Source organism: Gorilla gorilla, chromosome 10, assembly GCF_029281585.2.
Source record: "Gorilla gorilla gorilla isolate KB3781 chromosome 10, NHGRI_mGorGor1-v2.1_pri, whole genome shotgun sequence".
Classification (NCBI taxonomy): Eukaryota; Metazoa; Chordata; class Mammalia; order Primates; family Hominidae; genus Gorilla; species Gorilla gorilla.
This window is the reverse complement of record NC_073234.2, coordinates 63,752,383-63,763,530: the sequence shown is the minus strand read 5'-3', so window position 1 is coordinate 63,763,530 and position 11,148 is coordinate 63,752,383.

Below are 11,148 nucleotides of genomic sequence, written 5' to 3'. Positions count from 1 at the left end.
CCCCTATGAAGGCTTAATGTGCCATCTCCCGCAGAGTCTTCTTTGGGCTGAGAGCCAATTGTTTCTTACATCCCTGTGCTAAACTCTCCATCTGCTCCTACATACCACAGGCATTTGCCACATGCTGGTCCTCTCTTTCCTGACAGGCAGGCCGTCTCTTCAGCTTCTGTGAGGACAGTTCAAATTATGGAGGAGGGGGCAGGTGCAGGGCGGCAGTGCTGAGCGGAGTACCGGGCAGTTGGGGGAGCAGGGGCTCATTTTTCTTTGTAGCTCAGATTCCTAAGCCTGTGACTTTGAGTATCGGTGTCTTCCTTGCAATGTTTCAATCTGAGGTTCTTGGGGACAGTGCAGAATTGGAGCCCGATGGAAGCCTGGTGGGTAGAGGGGTGGGTGGAGGGAACATGGAGAATGTGTCAGGTGGTGTCTATTCCTGACACCTTACTTTGCCTGCTGGAGTTTCCCAGTCTGCTCCAGATGCACTCTCTTGACCCTGAAGGGACCTGAAGGGGGATGTTGATCGCCAGTTTGTGCTCCCCTGGACTCGATTGGAATTCGTTCCACAAAGTGTTATTTATTTATTTATTTGGAGGGAGTCTCACTCTGTCACCCAGGCTGGAGTGCAGTGGGGCAATCTCAGCTCACTGCAACCTGTGATTCCCAGGTTCAAGTAATTCTCCTGCTTCAGCCTCCCTAGTAGCTGGGACTACAGGTGTCTGCCACCACACCTTGCTAAATTTTTTATTTTTAGTAGAGACAGGGTTTCACAATGTTGGTCAGGCTGGTCTCGAACTCCTGACCAGGTGATCGAAACACCTTGGCCTCTCAAAGTGCTGGGATTACAGGCGGGAACCATCACACCCCGCCAATCCCACAAATTTAAGCATTATGGTACATTGCTACTTTTGAATCACTTATTTTTTACTTGTGTTTTTCCCCCTCCTTTTATTGATTGATTGACACAGAGTCTCACTGTGTCACCCAGGCTGAACTGCAGTGGCACAATCTCAGTTCATTGCAACCTCTGCCTCCCGGATTCAAGCGATTGTCCCTCCTCAACCTTCCAAGTAGCTGGGATTACAGGCACATTCCATCACGCCTGGCTAATTTTTGTATTTTCAATAGAGACAGGGTTTCACCATGTTGGCTAACCTGGTCTCAAACTTCTGACCCCAAGAGATCCACCTTCCTTGGCCTCCCAAAGTGCTGACATAGGCATGAGCCTCCTTGCCCGGACTTCCCTCCTTTTCCTTCAGGGATTTTAAATGTTTTCTTTCCTCCATCTATTTAATTATGTGTGATTGCTTGAGGATTTCAACTTGAATTAAAATTACATATATTTACCTGTCTTTATTAATATTTAAACATACTAAAATAATACATGTTCATAATGAAAATGAAACATTACAAATAAATACACAGGAAAGGCAGTATTCCCCCTCCAGTTCCACTCTTGAAATAACCAGTTAACAAGATAGATGATGAGCATCTTCCCATGATGTTCTCCAAGATTCATATAAGTATTGGCCAGCAAACAACAGAATATACAGGCCAGGCATGATGGCTCATGCCTGTAATCCCAGCACTTTGGGAGACTGAAGCGGGTGGATCTTTTGAGGTTAGGAGTTCAAGACTAACCTGGCCAACATGGTGAAACCCCATCGCTACAAAAAATACAAAAATTATTTGGGCGTGGTGGCGAGCACCTTAATCCCAGCTTCTTGGGAGGCAGAGGCACGAGAATCTCTTGAACCCAGGAGGAGAAGGTTGCAGTGAGCCAATATCGCATTACTGCACTCCATCCTGTGTGACAGACTGAGATTCCATCTCAATAAATAAGTAAATACATAAAATAAAGAGAAAAAAAGAAAGATGAAAGAAAGAAAAAGAAAAAAGAAGAAAGAAAAGAAAAGAAAGAAAAAGAAAGGAAGAGAAAGAAAGGAAGAAAGAAAGAAAAAGAGAGAAGTCGTGTGCTCAGGGTGCTACAATAGATGGTAAGAACAAATCCTCTAGCGGTGAAAATGTAAGAAGGAAAAAGAAATTTCTGTTAGTCTTGTTTGTTTCACCCCAAGCTCTAAAAAGTACAGTCACGTGTGTGATAAGTGCTTAGTTAAGATGAAAAAGGCAGTAAATTTGCGCATGGAAATCATAAACAGAAATGTGTTCTGATTGACAGCAATTGGGTCAATGCTACCCAAGTTTCAGGCATCCACTGCGGGTCTTAGAGCACGTCTCCTGCAGATAAGGAAGGGCTACTATATAACGTTTCTTTCTTTTTTCTTTAATTATAAAGCATTCTCCTTTTTTAACATAACAATTTGCCACATATATCACTTTAGCTATAAAGATATTAGGATACCTTTATAGTAGATAAAAAGCTAACTCGTTCTTTGTAAGAGTTAAAGTATCTTTCATTATACGAGCATTTAAGATATTAAAGTACTTTTGCCACCAAAAATAGTGCTTCTGTAAATATTCTTTTACTTATATCTTTATTAATTTTTACTTCTGCTGAAACAAATTGCATGAGGAAACAAGTGTACGTGTATAAAGTGTAATATATGTATATATATTTAATATGTGTGTATTCAACTTAATATATACACATACATACAATAACATATACAATTTTTTTGTTTTGTTTTTTGAGATGGAGTTTTGCTGTCTCATCCAGGCTGGAGTGCAGTGGCGTGATCTTGGCTCACTGCAACTTCCACTGCTTGGTTCAAGTGATTCTCCTGCCTCAGCCACCTGAGTAGCTGGGAATACAGGCACCTGCCACCATGTCCAGCTAACTTTGCTTTTTTAGTGGAGACAGGTTTTCACCATGTTGGCCAGGCTGCTCTCAAACTCCTGACCTCAAGTGATCTGCCCACCTTGGCCTCCCAAAATGCTGGAATTACAGGCATGAGCCACCATGCCCGGCCTAACATATACAATTTAATGTATATACAAATATAGGTTGGGTGCAGTGGCTCACTCCTGTAATCCTAGCACTCTGGGGAGCTGAGGTAGGGGATTGTTTGAACCCGGGAGTTTGAAATCAGCCTGGGCAACATGGTGAAACCCTATCTGCACAAAAAACACAAAAATTAGCTGGGTGTACTTGCAGGTGCCTGTGATCCCAGCTACTCAGGAGACTGAGGTGGGAGGATAGCTGGAGCCTGGGAGGTCGAGACTGCAGTGAGTTGTGATCATGCCACTGCACCCCAGTGTGGGTGACAGAGTGAGTCCCTGTCTCAGACAAAAACAAAAACAAACCAAATATAATGTTTATGTGATACACACTTGATTTCTTTCCAAAGGGATATATAACACTCTACTTTCACCAGCAATATATGCGACTACTTATTTCCTATATACTATCACTTGTGTGCAGTCAAGGAAACTTCATAGGCCTGAATTGCCCAAACCTGGAATACTCCAAAGAAAGGTTTGACTCTATCTTAGCTCCCAGGAAATAACCTCTAAGTCCTTGGAATCTCCTGCCTATCTGGGAGTTAACAACGTGACTTATTATGGGGACCTTGGACCATGCAGTGTCAGTTTGACCTTGGGAAGGGTGGAGACAGAGAAACTAAGGTCATCCAAATGGGTGTTCTTGTCCATGTGACCAACCTCCAGTAAAATGCTCAACACCAAGGCTCAGGTAAGCTTTTTGTTGGGGAGTATATTCCATACTTTTTGCCACATATCGCTGGGTGAATTAAGCACTGTCCACACGATGTCACTGGGAGAGGACAACTGGAAGCTTGTGCTTTGTCTCTCCTGGACTCTGTCCTGTGCACCTTTTTCTGCTGCTGATTTTAATCTGTATCTTTTTGTTGTAATAAACTAAGAGTATAACAGCTTCACTCGGTTTTATGAGTCTTTCTAATTAATCACTAAACATTTGGGACCTCAGAACACAATGTTGTTTCTTTTTAATTGAATTTTCCATGTTATGTAAGAAACCTATGCGCATAATTGAAAAATCACAAACTAAGAGTTTTTCATGCAATCTACTCCCCCACCCTGTTTCTCCAATTCTCCCAGGTCTACTTCCTGAATAATCAAATGTTTAAATTTTCTAAACTATTTTTAATCTATATATCTGAGTGCTTATCTCTATATTATATAATAGGTAGATCCTGCTCCTTCTCAATATATAAACTTGATATATTACCTGATGGCTTCCTGTTCTGATAGCTGATGACTTGGCTGACACTCACCCCTTAGCCTGGTGCCTGGACCACTTTTCAAACATGGTGCTCTCACCATTTTCTTTTTCTTTTCTTTTTTTTTTTTTTTTTTAAGACAGAATACTGCTCTGTCACCCAGGCTAGAGTGCAGTGGCATGATCTGGGCTCACTGCAACCTCCACTTCCCAGATTCAAGTGTTTCTTCTGCCTCAGCCTCCGCAGTAGCTGGGATTACAGGGGCACGCCACCACGCCTGGCTAACTTTTGAATTTTTAGTAGAGATGGGGTTTCACCCTCTCAGCCAGGTTGGTCTCGAACGCCTGACCTCATGATCCACCCATCTCAGCCTCCCAAAATGCTGGGACCGCACTCAGCCACTCTCACTATTTTCAATGGCTCTCTTGGTCACCTTTCACTCGGGAGAGTAGCTGAGGCAGTAGAATCACTTGAACCCGGGAGGTGGAGGTTGCAATGAGCTGAGATGGTGCCATTGCACTGCAGCCTGGGCAACAAGAGTGAAACTCTGTCTAAAAAAATAAATAAATAAATAAATAAATAAACAGAAAAGGAAAGAAAAGAAGCTCTTCCTCCGTATACCTGCAAGGATCATTGTCTTAATTTTCTTCATGTCTTAACATGATTCTTGCCTTGTCAGAGATCATCCTCTCTGAAATTGAAACTATTTACTGCTTCCTTTTTTTTTTCCATAGCACTTAAAACATTTTTTTTTTTTTTTTTGAGATGGAGTCTCGCTCTGTCACCCAGGCTGGAATGCATTAGTGTGATCTCAGCTCACTGCAACCTCCGCCTCCCAGGTTCAAGTGATTCTCCTGCCTCAGCCTCCCAAGTAGCTGGGATTACAGGCATCTGCCACCACCCCTGGCTAACTTTTTTTTTTTTTTTTTGTATTTTAGTAGAGATGGGGTTTCACCATGTTGGCCAGGCTGGTCTTGAACTCCTTACCTCAGGTGATGCAAACCACTTCGGACTCCTAAAGTGTTGAAATTACAGGGGTGAGCCACCACACCCAGCCCTGGCTAATTTTTGTATTTTTAGTGGAGACAGGGTTTCACCATATTGGCCAGGCTGATCTCGAACTCCTGACCTCAAGTGATCTCCCTGCCTCGGCCTCCCAAAGTGTTGGGATTAGAGGCATGAGCCACTGTGCCCGGACTGCTTTTGGACAAATCATCTCTGTTCTTATATTATGTCCACTAGAATGTAAACTTGATGAGAGCAGGAGATATTGTCAATTTTGTTCACTGCTATTTATCCCCAGAGCCTAGAACTGTACCATGCACAGGGTAAGGAGACAAATATTTGTTGAATGAATATATTGAGCAACTGTTCTCAGACTTTTTGGTCTCAGAAATTCTTTACTCTCTGTTTCTTACTCCCGACATCAGGTGATCTGCCCACCTTGGCTTCCCAAAGTGCTAGGATTATAGGAGTGAGCAAAAACACCGAGCCACCCAACTAATTTTTGTATGGTAGTAGGCACAGGGTTTTGTCATGTTGTCCAGGCTGGTCTTGAACTCCTGACCTCAAGTGATCCCCCACCTTAGCCTCCAAAAGTGCTGAGATTACAGGCGTGAGCCACCACGCCCGACTAAATAAACCAAAAACTTTAGATGAGTGAATTTGGAGGAAATATTTATAACAGATAAAAAGGACAAACAGATAATTCTAATGTACTGTCTCTCTGGCTTAATAAAATATTAGTCAATACCCTAAGAAGAAAGAAACAATATCTAAAAATTCACCATTCACAAACACAAATAGTCGGAAAACAAAGTCAAAACCTAAGAACTTGTTGGCCACTTATCTCTCCTCTGAAATCAGCTCTTGAATGTGTTGAACTAGGATTGACTTCAGATTAGGAAATTTTTAAAATATTTTTTAAAGTTTCACTTTTTGGAATTTAAAATTAATCCAAATTATGTAATATATAACATTTAGAATTTAACAATCAATACTCTATCATTTTTTCACTCTTCAAATAATATCTTGTTCAAGAGTTTAAAACGCTTTTAAAATTAATAGATTCTGAAGGCTATAGTCTGTAGAGACTGTCTCTACAAAAAATAGAAATATATATACTTTTAAAATATATATAAAATATATTTTTTAAATGTATATGTTTTAAGTATATAAAATATATTTTTAAAATTTCATTTTTTCGCCGGATCGTATGGTAAGCGTATGTTTAGTCTGGCAGGAACTTACAAAATTGCCTTCCACAGTGGCTGTCCCACTTTGCATTCTCAGCAGAAAGAGAGATGAGTTCCTGTCGCTCCATACCTTCATCAGCATTTGGTGTTGGTGTTTGCATTCAAGCCAGTCTAAGAGATGTGTAATGGTGTCACATCGTTGTTTTAATTTGAATCCCTTAGTGACATATGGTGTTGAGCATCTTTTCAGAGGTCTAAGAAATGTGCTGGGCATGGTGGCACATGCCTGTGGTCCCAGCTACTCAGGAGGTTGAGGTGGGAGGGTTACTTGAGCCCTGGAGTTTGGGGCTGCATTTAGCCATGATTGCACCACTGTACTCCAGCCTGAGTGACAGAGCTAAACCCTGTCTCAAAAAGATAAATAAGGCCAGGCGCGGTGGCTCATGCCTGTAATCCAAGCAATCTGGAAGGCCAAGACGGGTGGATCATGAGGTCAGCAGATCCAGACCATCCTGGCTGACACAGTGAATCCCCGTCTCAACTAAAAATACAAAAAATTGGCCAGGCAAGGTGGATGGTGCCTGTAATCTCAACTACTCAGGAGGCTGAGGCAGGAGAATCGCTTGCACCCGGGAGGCAGAGGTTGCCATGAGCCAAGATCAGGCCATTGCACTCCAGCCTCGGTGACAGAGTGAGACTCCATCTCAATAAAAATAAATAAATAAATAAATAAATGACTTAATTTTTAGAACAGTTGTAGGTGTACAGAAAAATAGAGCAGAAGGCATATTGAGCTCTAATATCCACCTCACAGCATAGTACACACACTTCCTCTATTATCATCTTGTTAGTGTGGTAATTTGTTATGCTTGATGAGCCAATAGTGATATTATTAAGTTCATGGCTAATATTAAGATTCACTCTCTGTCTTCTACCATTTATGGGCTTTGAGAAATGCTTAAGAACATATGTCTACCATTATAGGGTCACACAGAAAAGTTTCACTGCCCTAAAAATCTTCTGTGCTGCACCTATTCATCCTTCCTTCTGCTCAAGCCTCTGGCAACCACTGAACTTTTTATAATAGCATCTGCCTAGTTTTGCCTTTTCTTGTATTCCATATGACTGGAACTGTATAGTATGTGGTCTTTTTGTATTGGCTTCTTTCACTTAGAAATACATGTTTAAGATTCCTCCATATCTTTTCATGCCTTGGTAGTTCATTTCCTTTTATTCCTGAAGAATATTCCATTGTATGAATGTTTCAGAGTTAGTTTATCCATTTCTCTATTATAGGTTATCTTGGTTACTTCCAATCTTTGTCAGTTGTGTATAAGCTGCTATAAACATTCATGTGCAGGATTTGAGTGGAGGTAAGTTTTCAAATATTTGGATATATACCAAAGATTCCAATTGCCAGATCGTATTTAAACATACAAGGATGCAGATGCCATACACACAAATATGTATGTATATGTCATACACATATACAGTTTTAAATACATATATGTGTTCTATGGATATGTAAGTATTTCTCTATTTTCACAGAAATGTCACTCTAAATCAGTACCTAGGGAGGGTCATCATTTTCTTAATCTATAAATCAAGACACAGTATGAGTGGCTGCACCCTAGTTTAATAAGTCCTCTATTATTGAGGATGTTTTCTTGTTTCCTTTGTCATTGTTGTTGTTGTTTTGTTTTGAGACAGAGTTTCACTCATTTGAGTCAAGTGGTGTGATCTCAGCTCACTGTAGCCTCCTGAGTAGCTGGGATTATAGGTGCTTGCCACCACACCCAGCTAATTTTTGTATTTTTAGTAGAGACGGGGGTTTACCATGTTGACCAGGCTGGTCTTAGCTCCTGACCGCAGGTGATCCGTCCACCTCAGCCTCCCAAAATGCTGAGATTACAGGCATGAGCCACCACACTTGGCTGCTTTCACCATTTCAGACTGAGCTTGGAGAAGAACCTGAGGAAAAATATGACTTTAAAATTTTGATGAATGGAGAAATCTCTTTCTATTCACCTTCCTTTTCTCTGTTTCATTCTTATTTTAAAATATACAAACAAAGATATGGATACATCAGTTATTAAATAAACATCTGTGTGATAACTATCCAGGTGAAGAAATAGAGCACTATCACCACCGAGAAGTCCTCTGTATGCCCCTAACTGATCCTAAAGTCTTCCTTCCCCTTATTAGTAACAGATATGATATCCACATTACCTGTGGATATCGGCCATCCTCTCCTTGATTCTCTGTATAATTTTATTATGTATTTTATACCTCTTTTTTTTTTTTTGGAGATGCAACCTCGCTCTGTCACCCAGGTTGGAGTGTAGTGGCATGATCTTGACTCACTGCAACCTCTGGCTCCCAGATTCAAGTGATTTGCATGCCTCAACCTCCCAAGTAGCTGGGATTACAGGCATGGACCATGTGCCACCATGCCTGGATAATTTTTGTATTTGTAGTAGAGATGGGGTTTTGCATGTTGGTCAGGCTGGTTTAGAACTCGTGACCTCAGTGCTTGGCCTTATTATGCATTTTTATATGCCTAAAGTAAAGTCTGATTTTGCCTGGTTTTTCTCTTACATAATTGGAGTAAAAATCTGTATCCTGGTGCATCTGGTCCCTTTTACTCAATATTAAGTATTTAAGATTCACACTTAGCATTGTTTCTGCTTTCTATTAAAACAGTACACCAGCCAGGCATGATGGCTCATGCCTATAATCCCAGCACTTTGGGAGGCCGAGGCAGGCAGGTCACTTGAGGTCAGAAGTTCCAGACCACCCTAGCCAACATGGTGAAACTCCATCTCAATGAAAACCACAAAAATTAGGCCACGTGGTGGCTAATGACTGTAATCTAGCACTTTGGGAGGCCAAGGCAGGTGGATCACAAAGTCAGGAGATGGAGACAATCCTAGCAAACATGGTGAAACCACATCTCTACTAAAGATACAAAAAATTAGCCAGGTGTGGTAACACATGCCTGTAGTCTCAGCTACTCAGGAGGCTGAGGCTGGAGATCACTTGAATCTGGGAGGCAGAGGTTGCAGTGAGCTGAGTTTGCACCACTGCACTCCAGCCTGGGTGACAGAATTAGACTCTGCTAAAAAAAAAAAAAAAAAAAAAAAAAAAAAAAAAAAAAAAAAAAAAAAAAAATTAGCCAGGTGTGGTGGTGTGCGCCTGTAATCCCAATTATTTGAGAGGCTAAGGCAGGAGAATCAGTTGAACTTGGGAGGTGGTGGAGGTTGCAGTGAGCCAAGATCACGCCCTGTACACCAACCTGGGCAATAGAGTGACAGTCTCACACACATACACACAAAAAAGCCCAGGCACAGAGCCTGCCACCTGTAATCCCAGCACTTTGGGAGTCCGAGATAGGTGGATCACCTCAGGACAGGAGTTTGAGACCGGCCTTACCAACAAGGTGCAACCCCATCTCTACTAGAAATACAAAAATTTACTGGGAGTGGCAGCACGTGCCTGTAATCCCAGCTACTGGGGAGGCTGAGACAGGAGAATTGCTTGAACACAGGAGGCGGAGGTTGCAGTGAGCCGAGATCGCACCACTGCACTCCAACCTGGGCAACTAAGCAAGACTCTGTCTCAAAAAATATATAAATTTATATTTATATACATAAAATAAATATAAAAAACATAAATAAATAAAAATACAGTACACCAGTGTGTATCCCTTCATTGTTGGTGGACATGTGGGTTGTGTTCATTTTTGTCAGTTACAAATGATGTTATTGTGAACATGTTTGTATTTCTACTTGGTTACAATTAGTGTGTATTTATGTACAGTATAAACCAAGAGGTGAAACCATAGGTTACAGGGCAAACATATCTTCAGTTTTACCAGGTATTATTGGTTTCATCCCAATGTTAACACACCAACTGACAGTCTTACAATGTCTGATAACTCCCAACTCTTCGCATTCTTCTTGGCACTTAATTTTGTCAAAATTTTAATTTGAGTCTTTTGGTGGGTATGTGGCAATGATTGTGATATTAATTTACTGGGCCCTTTCTTCTCCATAACAGGCCCTGTCAAGATATGTGTGGTGTGGCAGGGGTAGGAGCCCCTAGAGGTAGCATGGGCTCTGGAATCCTTAATCATCCTATGTAAAAAAGTTGGTGGGGCAGTGATTTTTGTTTTTTTGGGTTTTTTTTTGAGACAGAGATTCACTCTTGTTGCCCAGGCTGGAGTGCAATGGTACTCTCTCAGCTCACTGCAACCTCCGCCTCCCAAGTTCAAGTGATTTTCCTACCTCAGCCACCCAAGTAGCTGGGATTAGAAGCATGTGCCACCACACCCAGCTAATTTTTTGTATTTAGTAGAGATGGGGTTTCACCATGTTTGTCAGGCTGGTCTTGAACTCCTGACCTCAGGTGATCCACCTGTCTCAGCCTCCTAAAGTTCTGGGATTACAGGCATGCACCACTGCACCCTAATATTTCCTGTGTGTAATGGTGTAGCCAGGGTGCAAAGCCAGTTCTTAATGATTCTGTCATCCAAGTATTATATCTTCTCGGTTCCCCTTGAGATATGCTCATTCCTCCATACAATTAAACAATCTCAATTACTCTTGAAGGAGCATAAAATCCTCCCTGTCTAATCATGGGTCCTTCAAAATTATTTGTTGGCTTGTGTTTAAAATATAAAAAAGAGAATGTAGATTTTGTTTTCTTCTTTCTGCTTAACCTGAACAAAATATCATAGAGACCTCTTAGCCTGTTGCTAAACCGAGGAGAGTCACTTGAATAATGAACAAGACTGGAGG